Below are 22,774 nucleotides of genomic sequence, written 5' to 3' on the forward strand. Positions count from 1 at the left end.
TGGCCAGAAAATAAATAATTGCGGGTGGGGCGCCCATATTTTATAACTTGGTCCACAGGAGGGCATGGTTCACCAAATCAAAAGCGCTGGACAAATCAGCAAAGCAGAGGAATAAGGAGCCCTGTTTGGCTCGGGTGTATTTACCTATAATAAGATCTAAATTAACACACTGCTCAACTGTACCAAGGCCCCTACGGAACCCAAATTGGGAGTCAGCCAGGATACCATTGACCTCTGCCCATTCCTCCAGACGCTGTAAGAGCACCCTACTCATTATTTTTAGGGAGGAGTCCAGAAGGGAGATAGGGCGGTAGTTCTTTGCCTCGCTCCTAACGCCCTTCTTGTAGATTGGTATAATAATTGATTCACCCCATGTAAGAGGGGTGCTTACCATAACTGCCGCGTTAAAAACTTTGGTCAGAAGGGGGCCCCACAAAAAAGCGTCAGCCTTGTCTCCTCTGCTTTTGGCTGCATTTTCACTGCTCCTGTGCTTGTTTGTTGATATTTTCCTTCTGGAACTTTTACCTGTACAACATTGGGATAAAGAGCCGCACACAACATTGCTGATATTAGCTTGATGTTCTCTGAATTTAAGTTTGCCTCCTCTCCAGTGGCATCCATCACGCCATCTCCTCTCTGCCCCCACCTCTTCTCGATGTCCCTGGCTCTTAACCCCTCCTTTACGAACCCGATATCAGACAGCAACTCAGTGAATTGTCTTTTAAGACTGGAAATTTCCTGTAGGACTCTTCCAGACAAAAAGTTTTGTCTGCAATAGGAAAAACCAGCACACTGACTTTCTTTGCTCGCTGAAATCCAACCCTTATATGCCTGTAAGAGAGCCGGTGGTTAGCCAAAATATCGAGTTTTTAATTTCGACCTACAAGTATATCGAGTTTGTAATATCGTAAGGAAAGAATATCGAAGTCAAGAATATCGATGGACAGAATATCGACCCCAAGGTAAGTAATATCGAAGTAAATAATATCGAAGTAATTAATATAGTTGTAAGTACTATCGTAAGCAAAAATTTCGATGTCAATAATATCGATATTTATTTAGTGTTATGTATTTTAATATGTATTTTATTTGTATGTTAAAGATTATTGTAATGTATTTTAATACATTTAAAAATAAATGTTTAGAGATTAATAATTATTTTAAATTTAATTTAGAGTTTTAGTATCAGAGCGGGTTGTGGGGTTATAGGGGAATAGGGTGGGCAGTAATTTAATTATAATTAATGAATTAATATGTATTGTTTAATTGGTATTTATGATTAATTAATTGTTAATTAATTATTAATTGTAAATTATTTATATTAATTGATTAATTAATTAATTAATTATTAATTGTGAATTAATTGTATTAATTGGTTAATTATATAAGTTATAATTAGTTTATTATTAATATTTATTTATTGTTATTGTTAATTGATTAATTGTTACTTACTAATTAATTGGTGATTTAATTTTATTAAGTGATTAATTGATAATTAAATTAATTATGTGAATTTTTATGTGTAGTGGGTTGTGGGTTTATAGGGGAATAGGGTGGGATGTAATAAAATAAAAATAAATAATGATAATTTTTATGTATTTGTATTTATAATTAATTAATTGTTAATTAATTATTAATTGGTAATTAATTGTTATTAGTTAGTTAAATATAGTAAATATAAATAATTCAATATTTAATTTTATTTGTTGTTATTGCTAATTAATGTATTGTTAATTAATAATTAATTGGTGAATAATTGTAATTTGGTAGTTAATATGTATTAATTAGTAAATTAATAACTATATTAATTATAAAGAAAGTATTATTAATTGTAAATAATAGATACATTGATAGTTAAATGTATTGTGTATTTTGTATGTGTAGTGTGTTGTGTGTTAAAGGGGGAATAGTGTGGGATGTAATTTAAAGTTATTTATTTAAATATTTAGTTTAAATAATTGGTATTTAATAATAATTATTTTGTAAATAAATTATTAACATGCAATTTTTTAATAACAAATTATTTAATTGGTTATTATGTTCATAGAATCCATATGCTATCCAGTGCTTTCCCAACGGTTTTACTATCTGGATTTGGAATAGTAATTTTTACACCTACGCTATCCAGCGCTTTCCCTACTGTTGCACTCTCTGGAGTTGGAATAGTAATTTTTACCCCGACGCTATCCAACACTTTCCCTACTGTTGCACTCTTTGGAGTGGGAATAGTAATTTTTACCCCTACGCTAGCCAGCGCTTTCCCTACTGTTGCACTCTCTGGAGTTGGAATAGTAATTTTTACCCCTACGCTATCCAGCGCTTTCCCTACTGTTTCACTTACTGGAGTGGGAATAGTAATTTGTACCCCTACGCTATCCAGCGTTTTCACTACTGTTGCACTCTCTGGAGTGGGAATAGTAATTTTTACCCCTACGCTATGCAATGTTTTCCCTACTGTTGCACTCATTGGAGTGGGAATAGTAATTTTTACTCCTATGCTATCCAGCGTTTTCCCTACTGTTGCACTCACTGGAGTGGGAATAGTAATTTTTACCCCTACGCTATCCAACGCTTTCCCTACTGTTGGACTCAATGGAGTGGGAATAGTAATTTTTACCCCTATGCTATCCAGTGGTTTCCCTACTGTTGCATTCTCTGGAGTTGGAATAGTAATTTTTTTCCCTACGCTATTCAACACTTTCCCTACTGTTGCACTCTCTGGAGTGGAAATAGTAAGTTTTTACCCTTACGCTATCCAACTCTTTCCCTACTATTGCACTCTCTGGATTTGAAATAGTAATTTTTACCCCTACGCTATCCAACGCTTTCCCTACTGTTGCACTCTTTGGAGTTGGAATACTAATTTTTACCCCTACGCTATCCAACGTTTTCCCTACTGTTGCACTCTCTGGAGTGGGAATAGTAATTTTTACCCTTACACTATCCAACACTTTCCCTACTTTTGCACTCTGTGGAGTGGGAATAGTAATTTTTACCCTTACGCTATCCAACACTTTCCCTACTATTGCACTCTCTGGATTGGAATAGTAATTTTTACCCCTACGCTATCCAACGCTTTCCCTACTGTTGCACTCTTTGGAGTTGGAATACTAATTTTTAACCCTACGCTATCCAACGTTTTCCTACTGTTGCACTCTCTGGAGTTGGAATAGTTATTTTTACCCCTACGCTATCCAACATTTTCCTTACTGTTGTTTTTGTTGGAGTTGGACTAGTAGTTTTATTGTGTCTGATATTTAATATGCTTTGTATTATTTTAGCTATTGTAATATAGCATTAATAATAAAAAATATTTAAATTAAAAATATTGATTATTATTTGCTATATGTAATTATTTAATATTTATTAATGTTATTGTTTTATGTGTATAGATGTATTTGTAATTTTTAAAAACATTTAGGTGCCGATTAAGATCCGGTAAAAAAAAATCCCGTACGACTCGTATCCGGTCTTTTTACCGGAAGAATCATACAAGTGCCTTACAAACTGGCAAGTACGATTCGCATGGGAAAAAGTCCATACGAATCGCATTGGGAATTATTCCCCACACGTCCTCGGGTCGGAAAAAGTGTCCGACACGTCCTCGGACGATTTACCGTACAAACGTGAAAAGCGAAGTCCGACCGTGCAAGTACGATCCGTCCCGGGCGTCCGATTTTACAACCGTATGGTAAAAAGACCGTCCGCACCGAACTCCTATAGCAACCATGGAGACGTCCAAACAGGTGCCCGGTACGTGCCGAACGCCCCCCAGCCCCCGTATGTACGCGCCGAACCCCCCCAGCCCCCGTATGTACGCACCGTACCCCCACCATGCATGTACGCACCGTACCCCCACCATGTATGTACGCACCGTACCCACCACCGTGTATGTACGCACCGTACCCCCACCGTGTATGTACGCACCGTACCCCCACCCGTGCATGTACGCACCATACCCCCACCCGTGTATGTACGCACCGTACCCCCACCCCAACCGTGTATGTACGACACATACCCTCACACGTGTATGCATGGAGCGTAACCCCACCCCAACCGTGGATGTACGCACCGTACCCCCACCCGTGTATGTACGCACCGTACCCCCACCCCAACCGTGTATGTACGACACATACCCTCTCCCGCGTATGCATGGAGCATACCCCCACCCCAACCGTGGATGTACGACACGTACCCTCACCCACGTATGCATGGACCGTACCCCCACCCCAACCGTGGATGTACGCACCGTACCCCCACCCCAACCGTGTATGTACGACACGTACCCTCACCCGCGTATGTATGGAGCGTACCCCCACCCCAACCGTGTATGTACGCACCGTACCCCCACCCCAACCGTGTATGTACGACACGTACCCTCACCCGTGTATGCATGGAGCGTACCCCCACCCCAACCGTGGATGTACGACCCGTACCCCCACCCCAACCGTGTATGTATGACACGTACCCTCACCCCAACCGTGTATGTACGACACGTACCCTCACCCGCATATGCATGGAGCGTACCCCCACCCCAACCGTGTATGTACGACACGTACCCCCACCCCAACCGTGTATGTACGACACATACCCTCACCCGCGTATGCATGGAGCATACCCCCACCCCAACTGTGTATGTACGCACCGTACCCCCACCCCAACCGTGTATGTACGACACGTACCCTCACCCGTGTATGCATGGAGCGTACCCCCACCCCAACCGTGGATGTACGCACCGTACCCCCACCCCAACCGTGTATGTACGACACGTACCCTCACCCGCGTATGCATGGACCGTACCCCCACCCCAACCGTGGATGTACGCACCGTACCCCCACCCCAACCGTGTATGTACGACACGTACCCTCACCCGCGTATGTATGGAGTCGGATAGCCGACAACATGGGCAACCCTCCCTGTGCCATCAGGTGTAGAACAGCACCACCCACAGGGAGGGATCAGGAGGAGGAGGAGAAAACATCCGACGGAGCTTCCCAAGCATCGTCACGGCCTGCTTCCGAGGTTTCCCGCAGGAGGGCGGGTCGTCCACGGAAAAGACTGTGAGGGTCGGCGCTACAGCACCATCTCCCAGGACACCTGGCCTGGCACCTGGCCCACTGGAGCAACACCAGCACAGCAGCAAAAGACATTCTCTGCCACATGGACTTGCTGGTCACTGTCTGACCAATGTTGACAAAGACTGTGGCATGGACTCTGAGGATTTCAAATGGCAAGGACACCAACTCCCCTAGTGAACTTTGGATTCCACACACCCGGAAAGCCCCTCATGTCAAACCCCCGCCCCCCCTACCCCAACCAAAATAAAAAGTCACACCATAAAGAGAAGATGCCTACTGATTGCATTCTTACCTTACATGTGTCTTGTAAAGTGTAACCATGCCTGAGTTCTCATTTGACTTCAACCATCCACACCCTGGGGCCTGAGTCTGGCACAGGAAAAACACATGGGTCACATTGTATTAGGCAAGACAGACATGGAGCACCATACACACCCGTGATGGGCCCAAGCAGCTGAGGGGGTGGCCGCACAATCGTGCAGACAGACATATTGAGTACAGCGACAGCCATGCGCAGAGGTCAGGGATCATGTGGAGTGGCCTGGGGGGCACACAGGTATGTGTGAACAGGTGGCAGAACCATGTCCTGCAAGCTTGAGTCAGGTGGATGCAGAGAATGGTGGGCTGGCCAACGTTGGATGCATTGGGATGGCACATGTCACAATACCCACACAGTCATGGACATCATGCACAATACACAGTCTAATCCCACACAAACAGCTTGCATCTTGCTACTTGACACATAGACACATAGCCACTATCACGGAAAACCATGCCAGACATGCCGGATGCACCGTGGCAACACACCAGCATTGACTGAGAAGAGGCACCTTTGAGGCATAGGGACACCTTTATTAGTCATGTATTCGGGATTGCAGAGGCAACTCGGAGTACACATGAACGTGTCATGTGGAGTAAAAGGTGGGTCCAACACTGGCACCCCCCTTCTGCACCACAAATGCGTGATAGCCATGGAACTGGCACACAAGTGTTGGCTAACAGCTAAACAACCCCTGCTGCTCACGGAGAGACTGCCATACACCATTGATCCGCTGATGTGGAAGTCAGCACACGATGACGTGTCCATGAGGAATAGCAGTGCCACAACAATGCAACCAGCAGACGGCATGCGCAAGTACCTGGGGAAGAGAGACACACAAGAAGTCAGCCACAAAAAGCACAGCCACTTGCATGTGCATGTACTCGACACATGTAAGGATGACAACATGCTAGGTCACAATTATGACAGGGGAAATTCACATCACTGGCACCATCACTCCAGTGACACATCCACACACACCTCTGACTCACGTGGCATACATGCAGATGGACACACACATCGCAACACATGCCACACGGGGACCAATGCGTGCACACACATACACTGGTACTCACCACTAAGCAAAGAAGTCGCGTATGAGCCGAGTCCGGATGTCCTCTTGCGGATCCACATCCTCCACATCACTAGCTCCATTGCCAAGACCTTCGTCCTCCACGGGTGGATGGTCCTGATCATCTTGATCCAGGATGAGTGGCACAGCTTTCTCAACTGCCATGTTGTGCAGCATGCAGCACACCATGAAGATTTTGCAGACCTTTGCCGGGGCATATGGGAGGGCGCCGCTGGTCTTGTGGAGGCATCGGAATCGGCTCTTCAGGAGGCCAAATGTCCTCTCTATCACTCGCCTTGTCCGGCCATGGGCGGTGTTGTAGCGGAGCTGGGCCGGCGTGATGGGGTTGTGGAGAGGTGTGATCAGCCATGGCATGTTGGGATACACAGCGTCCCCTACATGGAAAGCACATGGACATAAGTAGGACAGGAGAAGCGGTCGTGCTGGAAGTCTACTCAAAATACAGGACAGACAGAGTGTACCCACCAACAACACATGCTCGTTCGTTGCGCATCTGCGTCATCATTTCAGGCACCCTGCTACGCCTCATGATGTAGGCATCGTGTGCTGATCCTGGAAAACGAGCACAGACATGTGAAATCACCATGTTGGACAGACACACCACAAGGGCATTGATGGAGTGGTAGTGTTTGTGATTCCTGTACGCTACCTCCTGTGCCTGTGGTGGTACCAAAGCCACATGTGTCCCATCTATGGACCCAATGACATGGGGCATCCCTCCCAGGGCATAGAAGCCACGCTTGACAACAGTCAACATTTCAGGGGTTGGGAAATGGATGAACTCATCCAGGTGAAGCAACATGGCCTCTAAGAAATCATGCAGCACACGGCTGAACATGCTCTGGGACATGCCACCAACATGAGCTATGGTATATTGAAAGGTACCCGTGGCAAGAAAATGAAGGGCTGCCATTACCTTCAGCTTGGGTGTCAGTGCTGTAGGATACCTGTGCAGCGGTTGCAGGTGTGGTGCCAGCCTCGCCGTCAACTCCAGAATCAACCGTTGGGGGAAGCGGTAGCACCAGATGCAGTCATTCTCCCGCATGTCAGCCAAGTCCGGAATTGCTCTGGGAAGAGGCGGCGCTCTGCAGTAATTTGGAAGTGACAAGGAAGAGTGACTGCACTACAACAACAATTTCTTGGTGCTGAGCACATGTTAATCTGTCAATACACATATGCGACATACGGAGTCAGGTATGTGCCACATGCCCTGGACACGTATGGCTGCCAGGTGACACTCCTACCAAGACCCAGCTACACACGGAAATTGTGAACCTCCACATGCCATGGCATGGGATTAGCTGTGTCCCAGTGTAAGTGAACAGCCAGACGCAACATAGGAGTGACATACATCCACACATCAGCAGAAGTAGGATGTCGATGCAGAGACTGGTAGCGGAACACTAGAGCCACAGGTCACATGACATTACACTAGGACAGCCCACACACCTTGCCATGAAGGTGTACATGTAATGACTCACCACACATTCATAGAGAGGACGCAGACTTGTCCTTGTTATGCTACTCCGTGTCCCATGCATACATAGGCACCTCACATCCGATACCGCATGTGGCCTGGTGTGCGTAACAGTGTGCCATGTCCATCTACACACAGACACATGTTGGTTGCTGCAACAGCTGATGCTGTTGAGGGAGCTCCAACATCAAGCTAATGGGAACCCCCGACACATACATGACATAGTCACATCGTGCACCGTGGGTAGTGACATGTCTGGTGTGGTAACCCCTGTAGCGGCCATCAGGGGACACTTGCGTGTGTTGTTGACCGTGCCATGCCAGTGACGCTCATCCCAAGTGTGCAGTACGACATGCACACATGTCAAAGGAGTCAAGGGCATGCCTGGCACACATTGCACCATCACACATAACACCTGTACACATCACATCATACATCTGGTGCCTTCTCGACTCTGGAGTAATGTGCCACATCACAGCCATTCACACCTGTGCCCCACACATGTAGTACTGCCCAGACAATGCCTTGATGTCCATCCATGGCAGCCCTATTCCTTCCTGTGTGCTGCCTGTCACCACTGTGATGTGTGAAAGGCACCGTACATCCGCTAAGAGGGCCTGTGTACGTTCCCTATCACAATGGGAGTGCTGCCGTATGTGTACCCATAGTGATACGGACCGTACAAACGCGTGTATGCTCACTATCACAACGAGTACGCATACGCGAGGACACCCATAGTGGTACGGACCGTACACACGTGTGTACGCTCACTATCACTACGAGTACGCATACGCGAGGACACCCATAGCGGTACGGACCGTACACACGCGTGTACGCTCACTATCACAACGAGTATGCATACGCGAGGACACCCATAGCGGTACGGACCGTACACACGCGTGTACGCTCACTATCACAACGAGTATGCATACGCGAGGACACCCATAGCGGTACGGACCGTACACACGCGTGTACGCTCACTATCACAACGAGTACGCATACGCGAGGACACCCATAGCGGTACGGACCGTACACACGCGTGTACGCTCACTATCACAACGAGTACGCATACGCGAGGACACCCATAGCGGTACGGACCGTACACACGTGTGTACGCTCACTATCACAACGAGTACGCATACGCGAGAACACCCATAGTGATAGTGAGCGTACACGCGTGTGTACGGTCTGTACCACTATGGGTGTCCTCGCGTATGCGTACTCGTAGTGATAGTGAGCGTACACGCGTGTGTACGGTCCGTACCACTATGGGTGTCCACGCGTATGCGTACTCGTTGTGATAGTGAGCATACACGCGTGTGTACGGTACGTACCACTATGAGCACGCATACGCAAGCGTACCCATAGTGATACGGGCCATGCACACGCGCGTACGGGCCGTTGCCATACATTTGGGGTACCCTAGGGCACCGGTACGCACCATACCTGTGTGTGAAACTCCATATTACATAGGGGACACATGAGGGACAAGTATAAATGCCTACATGCATGCTGGTTGTCATGGAGACCAATTTTAAAGTTTGAATTGCTTCTGGAAGGTGCACAGCAGAAGTCAGTTTGAATGAATCTACTTTGTTGCAATGGGGTTCTGGAGTTGACATCATGCTGAAGAAAAAACAGTATGAAAAACAAATGAGTGTACTAGGTTTGAAGGGATTGGAGGAAACATAGGATGCAAATGTGAGTGACCAATTACTCTGTACTCCTGTGCATGAAACAGGCCAGCAATGCAGATATAAGGCAGCCAGGTCCCATGAGGGAGCACTTGCCTGCACATATTTGGATTCGACTACACTGCTGCTGCTCCTGATTCCCTGGAACCATGTCAAGGTCTGTGGAGAGGTCACAGCCATTCACCCTGGAGGAGAACCTGGCATTGCTGGATGTGATCCTCCCACAGTACCCCATGCTGAATGGGCGACCAGGGTATCAGGTGAGTGCAGAGGCTACTAGCACAGACTGTGTCCCTTTTTTGTGACTGTGACTTCTGCCATTGTGTCCAGGTGTGACACACATGCTATGTACTGTAGGGAGGGTCCCAGGGGGGGAATGCCTGATGTCTCCCAGCCAGTGCATGCTGTGGTGCATGTCTGCTCTCCTCACTTGCATTTTGTGTACTGTGACAATCACTGCATGTGGCATTACACATTCAGCCTGTGTAATCCTCCTGGTAATGTTCTTACTACAGTCCTCATGTGAATCTGTGTCCCACCCAGTGTGACAGGTGGCAGTACCCACAGATGTGTGTGTGTTCAGTGTACGTGTGCTGAGAGTGTCCAAATGATGTGTTTGTCCCCTGGACATTGGTGTGTGTGTGTAAGTCCCCTGTCATGTGGGTGAGTGCATATGTTGAGTGTAGCACCTGGGCTGCATGAGGGATGGATATTACCTGGCCATCTGATGTGAGCAGTGCTGTGTGTCTGACGTGCAGAGCCAGCCCCACACCTGTGAGCCCCCCCGTCTAGTGGCACATGTGCAGAGTGAGGTTTGTAACTGCATTTGGCAATGGCAGGTGTATGTCCTGTGACTGTGTGTGTCTGTGTACTCTGCTGAGGTGGCGTCAGTGGCCTGTGGCAAGTGACTGCTTCGAGGTGCTGCCCAGAGACAGGAGGGGTGTGTGCAGAGTCCTCCCAGCAGTGCCCAGACATGAGAGGGGTGGGTGCAGAGTCCTCCCAGCAGTGCCCAGACATGAGAGGGGTGGGTGCAGAGTCCTCCCAGCAGTGCCCAGAGACAGGAGGGGTGGGTGCAGAGTCCTCCCAGCAGTGCCCAGACATGAGAGGGGTGGGTGCAGAGTCCTCCCTTCAGTGCCCAGAGACAGGAGGGGTGTGTGCAGAGTCCTCCCAGCAGTGCCCAGACATGAGAGGGGTGTGTGCAGAGTCCTCCCAGCAGTGCCCAGAGACAGGAGGGGTGGGTGCAGAGTCCTCCCAGCAGTGCCCAGAGACAGGAGGGGTGGGTGTGATGCACAGTGTGAGCCTTGATCATTGATTGTGTCTTTGCCCTCATTCCACCTGTGTACTTTCACTGGCACGTACTGCTTTTGCCCTTCCCCAGAGGAGAATGTCCCTGTGGCAAAGGTGCAATGCGTTGGCTGCATGACATGCCTTGTTGTAACCAGCTAATTTGTTCTCATATGTGTCTCTGTGACATGTTGCAGGTGTATTGATGTAGTGTCACTTGTTCATCCTCACAGGTAGGCGCCACTGCCAAGGAGCAGATCTGGCTGACCGCCGTCAGTGCCGTGAGGAGTGCGGATGGTCGCAAACGGCGCCTGTCCCAGGTGAGGAAACGCTGGCAGGATATCCGGTGCTGGACGCGGAGGATCGCACGGGTCCTGCTGGGGGACTCACCTGAGAGCCATAAGAACCGCGGGCGCCGCCGTCTCTCCCACATCCACAAACGTGTGCTGGCGGTGGTATTTCCAGACTTGGACAGGCGCTTACAGGAGATGCAGCAGCAGGAAGGGGGTAGGTACATGTGTGTTTGTTGTGTTTCACCAGCATTTGTAAGTGCACTGTTCCATGGAAACACTGCCAGGGTTTAATGGTGCTGTGCAGATCCTGTTACCCACAGTATAGCAGTGCTCTCCTGCCTCCCTTCCCCTCCTTCCAATGTGTTCCCTGGTCTGTGTGTAGTCACTCCGTCACAAGGTTATGTAGCCTGGCACCTTCTCCACGTGTACAATGCCTGCAGCATCATGTGTGGGGGTGGTGTGTAACAGGTTTTGGGACCTTGCCTGTGCCCTGTCCAGTTCCGGTCTTGTGGGTTCCATGTCAGTTGGCACTAATGCTGAGTCCAGACATGGGAGTTAGTCTCTCAAGTGTGAGGCCTTACAGCACGCATGTCCTATGTGGTGGCCTGTGACATGATGTGCATGAGTGTGCGGTACGCATAGTGCGGGGATGGTAGCGTGTGTTGCAGTCATTCCCATTCAGGAGCATGGAGTTGTGTGGCCACTACTGTCCCCAGGGGCATATATTCCTAGGTATCATGTGTGTAATCCGAAAATGTCGACAATCTCTGTGTCTACAGCATAGGTTGTGCTCTGTGCCATTGTCCCCTGGCCCAATGTATATTGACGTGAAATGTAGTACAAGTGTCCACTGTACAGCCTGGCCTGATTTTCCTTGTTCATACTCATGGTGGCCATTGCCTGTGTGTCTTGTTACAATCATCTGATGATACCCATTTGTACATGATTATTTGGACAGGCGCACCTTGGGTATTTTGTGTGCAATCTTGAATTTTTGAATCCCATGTGTATTTCACCCAGACTAAGAGATGTAAGTGCTTCCTGTGTCTCCAAAGAATTGTCTCATGTAGGGGGTGGGTGGTGCAGGCATGGCCTACATGTCAAAACCTGATATCTCCTTGCTAGGACTGGGCAGTGTGTGATGTTTGTCTGGACATACACTCAAGGTGCAGTGAGCCAGTCAGGGTGGGCATGTTTTCAGTATGACCTATGCTGCATGTGCCTCTTGTTCCTGGATATGGTCCCTGCTCATCCCTATTTCCTGGCACGCTGTGTGGTGCAGATGCAGTGCTGGATTGTCCCCAGGGCCTTGCTCCTCAGTCAAAATTCCATTTCATCTAATTTGCTATTGTGTCATGCTCTCCATAGTTTTTCAGTGTCATGGTGGGTCAAACTACTGTGTCTTGCATGCCCTACATATGTACCTTGTTTTGTAGATGTAACTCTTCTTTTGTTTCAGGCTATGCACTGTAACCTATGTAGATTGGACTCATGTGACATATGTATACAGGTGTATGATTAATTTCTGTCTCTTCACCCTGCCCACAGCATCGTCGGGGGACACGGAGGGAGACATGGGCACAGACGGAGCAGAGGGACCGAGCACCAGTGCCAGCGGTGACATCGTGGCTGGCACATCGAGTGGGACTGAGGCGGAGGAGAGTGAAGCCGGGGACCTGTCGACTGGCACAACAGAGTATGAAGCTGACGGGTCCGAGGATGATCTCTCCGAGTGGGCGGAGGCTGCACCACCAGCTGACGGCGGCACTACATCTCGCCCCGCCCCCTCCATTGCCATCAGCCGCCTCCCACTTGCTCGTGTCCCTTCCCAGCGTGCCCAGTCACCGCATGTCTCCTTCATGCCAGGCACCGCACCCCCTGTCCCTGTCTCCACTGCTGCCGCCAATGCCGAGTCTGTGGACATCCAGCGGCAGTTGCAGATTGGTCAGGCTGCGATCCTTAATGTTCTCCATGGCCACAGCCAGGTCCTCAACAACATGGAGGCATACTTGGAGGGCATTCATTCATTGCAGGCTGACCAACGCAACTTTCTGAGGTCCATAGACTCTACACTGACTGCAGCAGTGGGTCTCCTGCAGCGCTACATCCCACCCCCTACCCCTGCCCCATCCACAATTCCCACTCCCATGCCTGTCCCACGTACACCCAGACGTCAGCATGCACCCACCACAACAGACACAGGCACCACACCAGCAGGGAAGGTCCGCCGCACACCTCCTGACATGCACACACAGGGTGAAGTAGGCACACCCACTGGGTCGGGGGGCAAACGTGTGACACGCAGCCAGAGTGGGAGTCCGCATTCCACCAAATCCACTCCCTCCAAATCCCCTCCCCTCAGCTCTCCTGGCCACATCTCCCCCAAAGACTCCTTCATGGCCGCTCTGTCCCTGAGCCCCACAGTGACACCACCCCGCAAGCGGTCAAGGAAGTCCCCGGTCAATGTGGTTGAGTCCCCCCCTGTCCACACCCTCCCCCAGTGGCGCTGCGACCCATCCCTCTGACCCCCCCCTCCTTGGGGCCTGTGGTTCCTTCGGGTGCAGGGGATTCCCTGGAGGACCTTGCTAAGGTGTGCAGCGAGATCCTGGCCTCCGCCTTTGGCCCTGCCCCACCCCCTGTGGTGGAGTCCTCCATCCCTCCACCCACGTCGCCTACCCTTCGCCCTCATGTCCCTGCGGTGCCTGGTCCTTCCCCCCCACATGATGCCCTCACCCCTGTGGAAGACGACGGAATGTAACTGTGCAGGCAAGCTAGGGGACACGCATCCCACTGTGTCCTCCATCCAGCTGTGACTTCTGGACTGCCCTATGGGCTTTGTAAATATTGACCTTGCTACATACACGTTTTTTTTCATCATGCTGAATAAAGCAATTTATTATTTTCCCTTGGTACACTCCTGCTTTGCTGGTATTGGTGTTGGTGGGGCTGCTACATGGTTTTGGGTGGTGTTCATGTGTTGGGTGTGTGGGAAATGTAGTAGTGTGCTGCTCATTGGGGGGACCCTGGGATCTGTGTGCCATCACAAGGTGTTAGCTAACTTTCTTTGTTCATGTGGGCAGTTACTGCATGGTGAAATTGTCCCAAGGTGTATTCCTTCCTCTGTGTACCCTGATATCTTCCCTGCAGGGTGTTCCCAATATTTAGCGCAGAGCTGTGTCTACATTGGCTGGGTGTGTGACGGACAACTTCAACTTTGGCCATGCATGCAGGGCGATGTCTCCACCTGCATCATTCGTGGCATCCTTGGTGATCACTGTACTTGTGTATGTAGTCCCTCGACATGACTTCATGTGAACATGTTCCCTTTTTGGCTGTATGCATGTGTGTACTCACAGCATCGCACACATGTGTTACATGTACTGCAGGGTCTTTGTGCACCTGACTGACAATTGAGTCAATTGGATCTGTGGGTACTCCAGCCTTTTTCTGTCTCTGGGCACTGCTGGGAGGACTCTGCACACACCCTCCTGTGTCTGGGCACTGCTGGGAGGACTCTGCACACACCCCTCCTATGTCTGGGCACTGCTGGGAGTGATAGGCACACACCCCTCCTGTGTCTGGGCACTGCTGGGAGGACTCTGCACACACCCCTCCTGTCTCTGGGCACTGCTGGGTGGACTCTGCACACACCCCTCCTGTCTCTGGGCAGTGCTGGGTGGACTCTGCACACACCCCTCCTGTCTCTGGGCACTGCTGGGAGGACTCTGCACACACCCCTCTCATGTCTGGGCACTGCTGGGAGGACTCTGCACACACCCCTCCTGTCTCTGGGCACTGCTGGGAGGACTCTGCACACACCCCTACTGTCTCTGGGCACTGCTGGGAGGACTCTGCACCCACCCCTCCTGTCTCTGGGCACTGCTGGGAGGACTCTGCACACACCCCTCCTGTGTCTGGGCACTGCTGGGAGGACTCTGCACACACCCCTCCTGTCTCTGGGCACTGCTGGGAGGACTCTGCACACACCCCTCCTGTCTCTGGGCAGTGCTGGGTGGACTCTGCACACACCCCTCCTGTCTCTGGGCACTGCTGGGAGGACTCTGCACACACCCTCCTGTCTCTGGGCACTGCTGGGAGGACTCTGCACACACCCCTCCTGTCTCTGGGCACTGCTGGGAGGACTCTGCACCCACCCCTCCTGTCTCTGGGCACTGCTGGGAGGACTCTGCACACACCCCTCCTGTCTCTGGGCACTGCTGGGAGGACTCTGCACACACCCCTCCTGTGTCTGGGCACTGCTGGGAGGACTCTGTACACACCCCTCCTGTCTCTGGGCACTGCTGGGTGGACTCTGCACACACCCCTCCTGTCTCTGGGCAGTGCTGGGTGGACTCTGCACACACCCCTCCTGTGTCTGGGCACTGCTGGGAGGACTTTGCACACACCCCTCCTGTCTCTGGGCACTGCTTGGAGGACTCTGCACACACCCCTCTCATGTCTGGGCACTGCTGGGAGGACTCTGCACACACCCCTCCTGTCTCTGGGCACTGCTGGGAGGACTCTGCACACACCCCTCCTGTCTCTGGGCACTGCTGGGAGGACTCTGCACACACCCCTCTCATGTCTTTGCACTGCTGGGAGGACTCTGCACACACCCCTCCTGTCTCTGGGCACTGCTGGGAGGACTCTGCACACACCCCTCCTGTCTCTGGGCACTGCTGGGAGGACTCTGCACACACCCTCCTGTCTCTGGGCACTGCTGGGAGGACAATGCACCCACCCCTCTCATGTCTGGGCACTGCTGGGAGGACTCTTCACACACCCCTCCTGTCTCTGGGCACTGCTGGGAGGACTCTGCACACACCCCTCCTGTCTGTGGGCACTCCTGGGAGGACTCTGCACACACCCTCCTGTCTCTGGGCACTGCTGGGAGGAGTCTGCACCCACCCCTCTCATGTCTGGGCACTGCTGGGAGGACTCTGCACACACCCCTCCTGTCTCTGGGCACTGCTGGAAGGACTCTGCACCTACCTCTCCTGTCTCTGGGCACTGCTGGGAGGACTCTGCACACACCCCTCCTGTCTCTGGGCACTGCTGGGAGGACTCTGCACACACCCCTCCTATGTCTGGGCACTGCTGGGAGGACTCTGCACACACCCCTCCTGTCTCTGGGCACTGCTGGGTGGACTCTGCACACACCCCTCCTGTCTCTGGGCAGTGCTGGGTGGACTCTGCACACACCCCTCCTGTGTCTGGGCACTGCTGGGAGGACTCTGCACACACCCCTCCTGTCTCTGGGCACTGCTGGGAGGACTCTGCACACACCCCTCTCATGTCTGGGCACTGCTGGAAGGACTCTGCACACACCCCTCCTGTCTCTGGGCACTGCTGGGAGGACTCTGCACACACCCCTCCTGTCTCTGGGCACTGCTGGGAGGACTCTGCACGCACCCCTCTCATGTCTGGGCACTGCTGGGAGGACTCTGCACACACCCCTCCTGTCTCTGGGCACTGCTGGGAGGACTCTGCACACACCCCTCCTGTCTCTGGGCACTGCTGGGAGGACTCTGCACACACCCTCCCTTCTCTGGGCACTGCTGGAAGGACTCTGCACCCACCCCTCTCATGTCTGGGCACTGCTGGGAGGACTCTGCACACACCCCTCCTGTCTCTGGGCACTGCTGGGAGGACTCTGCACACACCCCTCTCATGTCTGGGCACTGCTGGGAGGACTCTGCACACACACCTCCTATTTCAGGATATGTACACTTGGAACATACACGGGTGGGGGTACGCTCCATGCATCCGCGGGTGAGGGTACGAGTCGTACTTACACTGTTGGGGTGGGGGTACGCTTCATGCATACGCGGGTGAGGGGTACGTGTCGTACTTACACTGTTGGGGTGGGGGTACGCTCCATGCATACGCGGGTGAAGGTACGTGTCGTACATACACGGTTGGGGTGGGGGTACGTGTTGTACATACACGGTTGGGGTGGGGGTACGTGTCGTACATACACGGTTGGGGTGGGGGTACGCTCCATGCATACGCGGGTGAGGGTACGAGTCGTACTTACACTGTTGGCGTGGGGGTACGCTCCATACGAGCGCGGGTGGGGGTACGTGTCATACTTACACTGTTGGGGTGGGGGTACGCTCCATGCATACCCGGGTGAGGGTACGAGTCGTACTTACACTGTTGGCGTGGGGGTACGCTCGATACGACCACGGGTGGGGGTACGTGTCGTACTTACACTGTTGGGGTGGGGGTACGGTCCGTACATATGCGTCCCCACGCTATGTGATGCTTGTGCGGCCCGTACCCAGGCCTTTGCCACGTGGGTACGGCCGTCCAGCCATAGTTGGGATGACGTGGGTGTGGGCGGGGTACGACTCGTACCCACGCTCTTAAGGCGTGGGTACGGGACGTACCTGTATGGTTGTGTTGCCGTTCGCGTCGTCAGGCACTTCCGTTGTGGCGTCCGCTGGCTTTGCTGTACACGCCCCCACCCCCTCGTAGTGACCAGGGCCTGGGGGTCAGGTATGTCCAGGGTATGCGTGCTGTATGACTTGGGTGGGGGTTTTGTGGCCTGCCCATGCTCCTGCCCCCCCCATTTCCCCCCTCCCTTTGTTGTTCTGACCTTCTGCGGCGTCTGCGTCGTAACCTGTAGAGGAGGTCGACTGCTATGAGGGCCGGGAGGACACGTGGGTTCGGGTCCATGTCTGTCCGTCGCGTACAGGTGCTCCTTGTTCGCGTCGTCCTGATTTCCCGGGAGTTTTTGGCTGTCGGAAAATATTCAGCGTGCGGGATGACGTCGGTGCGAATCGTGATTCCTGGTTTGTGAATGGCAGGCTGCGTGCGTCCCGACGTCGTGTCGGCGCTTTCCCGGATCACATTTGTATGGTTTTTTTAGTCGGTCGGGCTTTTGTACGAATCGTACGGAACTGTAGCGTCCGTGCGAATCGTACTTCCATGTTTGTAGTTTGGTACGACCGGGTATGCGTCGGACGGAGAATATGCTCCGTCCGACTGTTCGTACCCGTTTTTTGCCGATTCGTGATCGGCACCTTAATAATTTATACGTTACAGAAATTATTATTAAAACTAATTATTAAGTAAGTATATATATCATATGTATATGTTTAATTAAAGTTTTATTAAATTATATATATTATTATACATTTTAAATATTATAAAATATATTTAATTATGTTTATTTTATTTATAAGTATTTTTTGGTTTATTTTACTTATTTTTAAAGTAACAAAAAAACGATAGTTTTTAATAATGATATTTTTGACATCGATATTTAATTATCGATATTTTTGTACTTACCATGTTGTAGATAGGATGTCGATATTCTTGACCTCGATATTTTTGTTGCGATATATTTGTAGGTCGATTTTCTGACTTTCGAAATTATGTCAGACAATCAAGAGAGCCAGATGATCACTGTTTGCTACTGCAAATTCTAATTTATTGATCCAGGCAGCGGAAAATGGTACCAAATAGCATGAGTTTCCCAAACCTAACATCGACAGGCAGCGAAGCCAGATGGTAGCCCAGAGGGGTCAGTTTTTCATCAGGGGTCAAGGCTCCCAGATCCTGTAGTCGTGTTTTTGACGCCTGGAGGGCTTGTAAACTTGGTGGCTCAATCAGTTCTGATATAACTGATTCCAGGCGGTACTCAGAGAACATTTCCAAAATGTTTATTCTGAGACAGAGTTGCTCCAGCAGCACTCTCTGGATTTCAGGGAGCTGCTGTTCCAGCAGCTGGTTGTTGTAGTGGTGGCTAGTGAACAGATGAATACACACCCCTGAGGCCACTCGCCCTGCTCGTCCTTTCCACTGCAATGCATTTGCTCGAGATACCCAAGTGTCCTCCAGACTTTCCATTCCTTTGCATGGATCATACCTCTTCTCTCTCATTTTTCCAGAATCAATAACGTATACAATATCATCAATCGTGATGGAAGTCTCTGCAATGTTAGTGGAGAGGATGATCTTGGTGACCCCTGCAGGGGGTTTCAGAAACACAGACTGCTGCTCTTCATTGGAGAGTGATGAGTGGAGCGGATAAATGAAGCATCGCTTGTTTCGCCGGTTGCTGAATAAAGCATTTGACAGTAACTGCTCATAAAGTGACTTAATTTCTGCCAGGCCTGGAAAAATACCAGTATAGCACCTGGCGGATATGAGTGAGCACCATCCACAATCCACTCCAATACAGCCTCAATTAAGTCCAGATGAATCTTGTCCAAGTCCATGCCAATCAACGTCTTTATTACAGATTTCTCAAGTCCTTCATATCGATCGGAGAGCTGTTTAAAACTGAGCTGTTGATCTGGGATGGAGTCTCTGACCCTTCGGGAATCCTCGACGTGCAGGGAAGAGCTCATCTGCTCATCTAGCTCATCCATGACGTCTTGATAGCTCTTTCCTTTTCCTGGTTTTTGGGGCTTTCCGTGCACGTCCCTGATGGCCTGCTTAGCAGAGCGAGCATACATGCTTACGTCCTCCACCACATACCTAGTCATTGCAATAGTATCTTCTAAGAAATATTGATCAACGGGGAATGTCCGGCCTGGTATATTTATGACTGGACATGATTTGAAATATTGTGAGAAGAGGTCTGCATTCAGTGTAGCACTCATAAGTATAACATGCACGTCTGGTCTCTGAAACATTACATCCTTTAAGACCAGCAGCAGGAAGTCACTTTCTTCGGTTCTTTCATGCACTTCATCAACAATCACATGAGTGACCCCTTGTAGGCTTGCGTCTCCCTCAAGCCTTCTCAGAAGCACTCCAGCGGTACAGTATAACAATCTAGTGGCCATGGACTTCACGGTTTCCAGTCGAAGTTGGTATCCTACAGTAAGTCTGACCCGTTCAGCTCTCTCCTTGGCTACAGTAATGGCAGAGATCCTGCGAGGCTGAGTACAGATGATGTTGGCCACTTGATCTGGAGGACCTTGTAGGGAAGCATCCAAAATAAATTGCGGGATCTGTGTTGTTTTTCCACACCCTGTCATTCCACTCACAACGAGAACTTGGTGCTTGGTCAACAAGTCAAGAATGATTTCTCTCATCTGCCAAGCAGGGAGATTCTTTCTCTCTTCCCACATTGATTGGTAACTTCGAGAACCCTTTTTCAATCTAAAGTGTTTGCAAATTTTAAGGTTTTCTGCAAGGACACTTTTTGGCTGAGGGTGGCACTTTTTAGAGAGTTTCTTCTTGAGATTCACATAGCTTTCATTCTCCACAATTACATCTTCAGATTCTACTTCATCCGCATCGTCATCCTCTTCTTGAGTGAACATCACCTCCTTCATCACTTCCAATTGCTGATTTGAAATCAAAGGCATCTCTTGAGGCGCAGGTTTTCGAATTACTGAGCTTGTTCGGTCCGAGGATGCACCCGCTGAACCAAGGGTTATCAAAGGCGGGGGTACACTATATTTGTGGTGAGTTTTAGTGAGCAGCCTTGTTATTTCCTGTTCATCTTCCAGGTAGGTCATCAACGTATACACCACAGGTTCGCACCTTTCTGCCATTTCTAATGCCTTACAGAAGAGGAACTCAGCAATGTGCAGACGGCAAGCCAAAGGCAAATTTTCATTGGTGGAATTAAAAGCCACTAACAGTGCTTGGAAGGGGTACTTATTATCAGCAGGGAATCGTGTTTCAAGGTCATATAAAAACTCCCCTTGCCAATGGCTGTTGAGATGGGCATCATCTTTCTGAGCCTGTGTTTCTTTTGAAATGTCGTGTCTAAACTTACATCGTGCACCAAACCTGCAATCTCCTCTCAGCATAAACCAACACAAATCTCTTGAATTCAGTTTTAGCTGTTCTTTGGCACTTTCACGTTTGCTGGGTTTGTACAGCATGGCTGTGAGGTGATTTAGCTCTAGGCCAATGGTCCAGAACCTGTTTTGAATCCTTTCCATAAATTTGTCTCCACAAATTGATTGCAGAGTTTTGAATCCTTTCCATAAATTTGTCTCCACAAATTGATTGCAGAACAAAGGCTTCCTCGTGCCTGCGCTCCACACATTCCTCCATGCTGACAATCGAAGCTGTCTCAGGAGGTTTTATCCTTCCACCGAAAGTCTCCGAAAGGCAGAGCTGCATTAAATGTTCCAAGGACTTTCCCACGTCAGACTCACAAAGCTGCAGTGCAGACACACAGCGCTCCTTATCAAATCCATACCTGGAGAGTTTTCCAATAGCAAACTGGGAAACCATGGTCTCTCGTACTTCCACTGGCTCAGGAGGATAAAAAGAAAAGTTATTTGTAACATCTGGTGCCTCCACTTCAGTTGACCAATAGTGATCATCATCATCCCGGTAATCATGTTCATCATACTCCTCCTCCTCTTCACCTGATCCAGCATCTTCTTCAGCAGGTTCGAGGTCCTGTCCTTGGAGATGTCGCAAGAGTTCTTTCACCCTCTCCTGATTTTCAGTGGTCATGTGCAATTTCTGTAGGGGCGCACTTGTTTCCGGATTGCGTCGCACCACCCTTGGTCTTCTAACATAGTTTGCCCTGTTTGGGGTCTCTGGCTTCTGGGAAAAACAAATATCGTCCCCATCGTCCCAGGCTTGGTTGGAAGCTTTTCTATTTCCACCTCCAGGACCAACAGCTCCACCTCCTCCTCCTGGCCTTGAAAACCTCCCTCCTCCACCACCACCTCCTCGGCCACCTCCTCTTCCTCCTCCTCCTCTACCACCTCTTCCTCCTCTTCTTCCGCCACCTTTGTTTGGCTTTCCCTTCCTTCTTCTGGGTTCGTTCATCGTCAGTTGCTGCCACGGGTTCCCATCATATGCCTTCGAGTGAGACTCTTTCTTTACATTTACCCGCTGTAGAGTTCCTTCTCTGGACAATGACAAATGACTGCAGAACTTTTCTCTGCCAGTTTACATCATGCAAGGTTATGAACTGCCTAGCACACTGCACAGCAGGAGAAACTATATGTGTGATTACAGCCAAATCGGGATTTCTGCAGGAACAACACCTACTCAATGTCTCACTGTGCACATTTCAATAGAAAAAAGATCCAGAAAGAGGGACACACCTCTGGGAAGCATTGTGAGAACTCAGGCCTGGATCTACCGACATTTGACGCGGCGCAGCACAGTGCAGCGCAGGAACTGAAGCTGCTCACTGCATTGTGTGAAAGGGAGAGAGCAGAACCATGCTTTATTCCCCCAGTAATGGCACAGTTCTACTATCTCCCTGCCCTGGCAGACTTTGGGTCAATGAAGGCACATGGTGGAAAGATGCCTACATTATGTTCAGAATAGTTTTTGTGCAGGAAGGGCACCTCCTGTCCAAATAAACCTTGTAGGCTTTTTCCTCTTTGTACGTGCTCAGCAGTATCCACCACACAGGCAAGGAAGAAATAACAAGGAGAAATAAGGATCTTTCACATTGCTACACTAGCCTCAGGCAGGCGCACGATTTGGCGCAGACCCATGTCTACACATCTTTGTAAATCCGCCTTTGCCTCAAAATCCATGGATGGATGCACAGGAACGCCCATGCATCACCTGTGAAATGCGTCCATGA

The 22,774-nt window shown here is 50.2% G+C and overlaps 1 pseudogene; it reads right to left on the bottom strand.

The window, feature by feature from the left end:
- Positions 1–417: 417 nt before the first annotated feature.
- LOC146813105 (putative ATP-dependent RNA helicase DHX57 pseudogene) lies at positions 418–22,018 on the bottom strand (annotated as a pseudogene).
- Positions 22,019–22,774: the final 756 nt, after the last annotated feature.

This window comes from Triturus cristatus, chromosome 7, assembly GCF_964204655.1.
Source record: "Triturus cristatus chromosome 7, aTriCri1.1, whole genome shotgun sequence".
In the NCBI taxonomy this organism is placed as follows: Eukaryota; Metazoa; Chordata; class Amphibia; order Caudata; family Salamandridae; genus Triturus; species Triturus cristatus.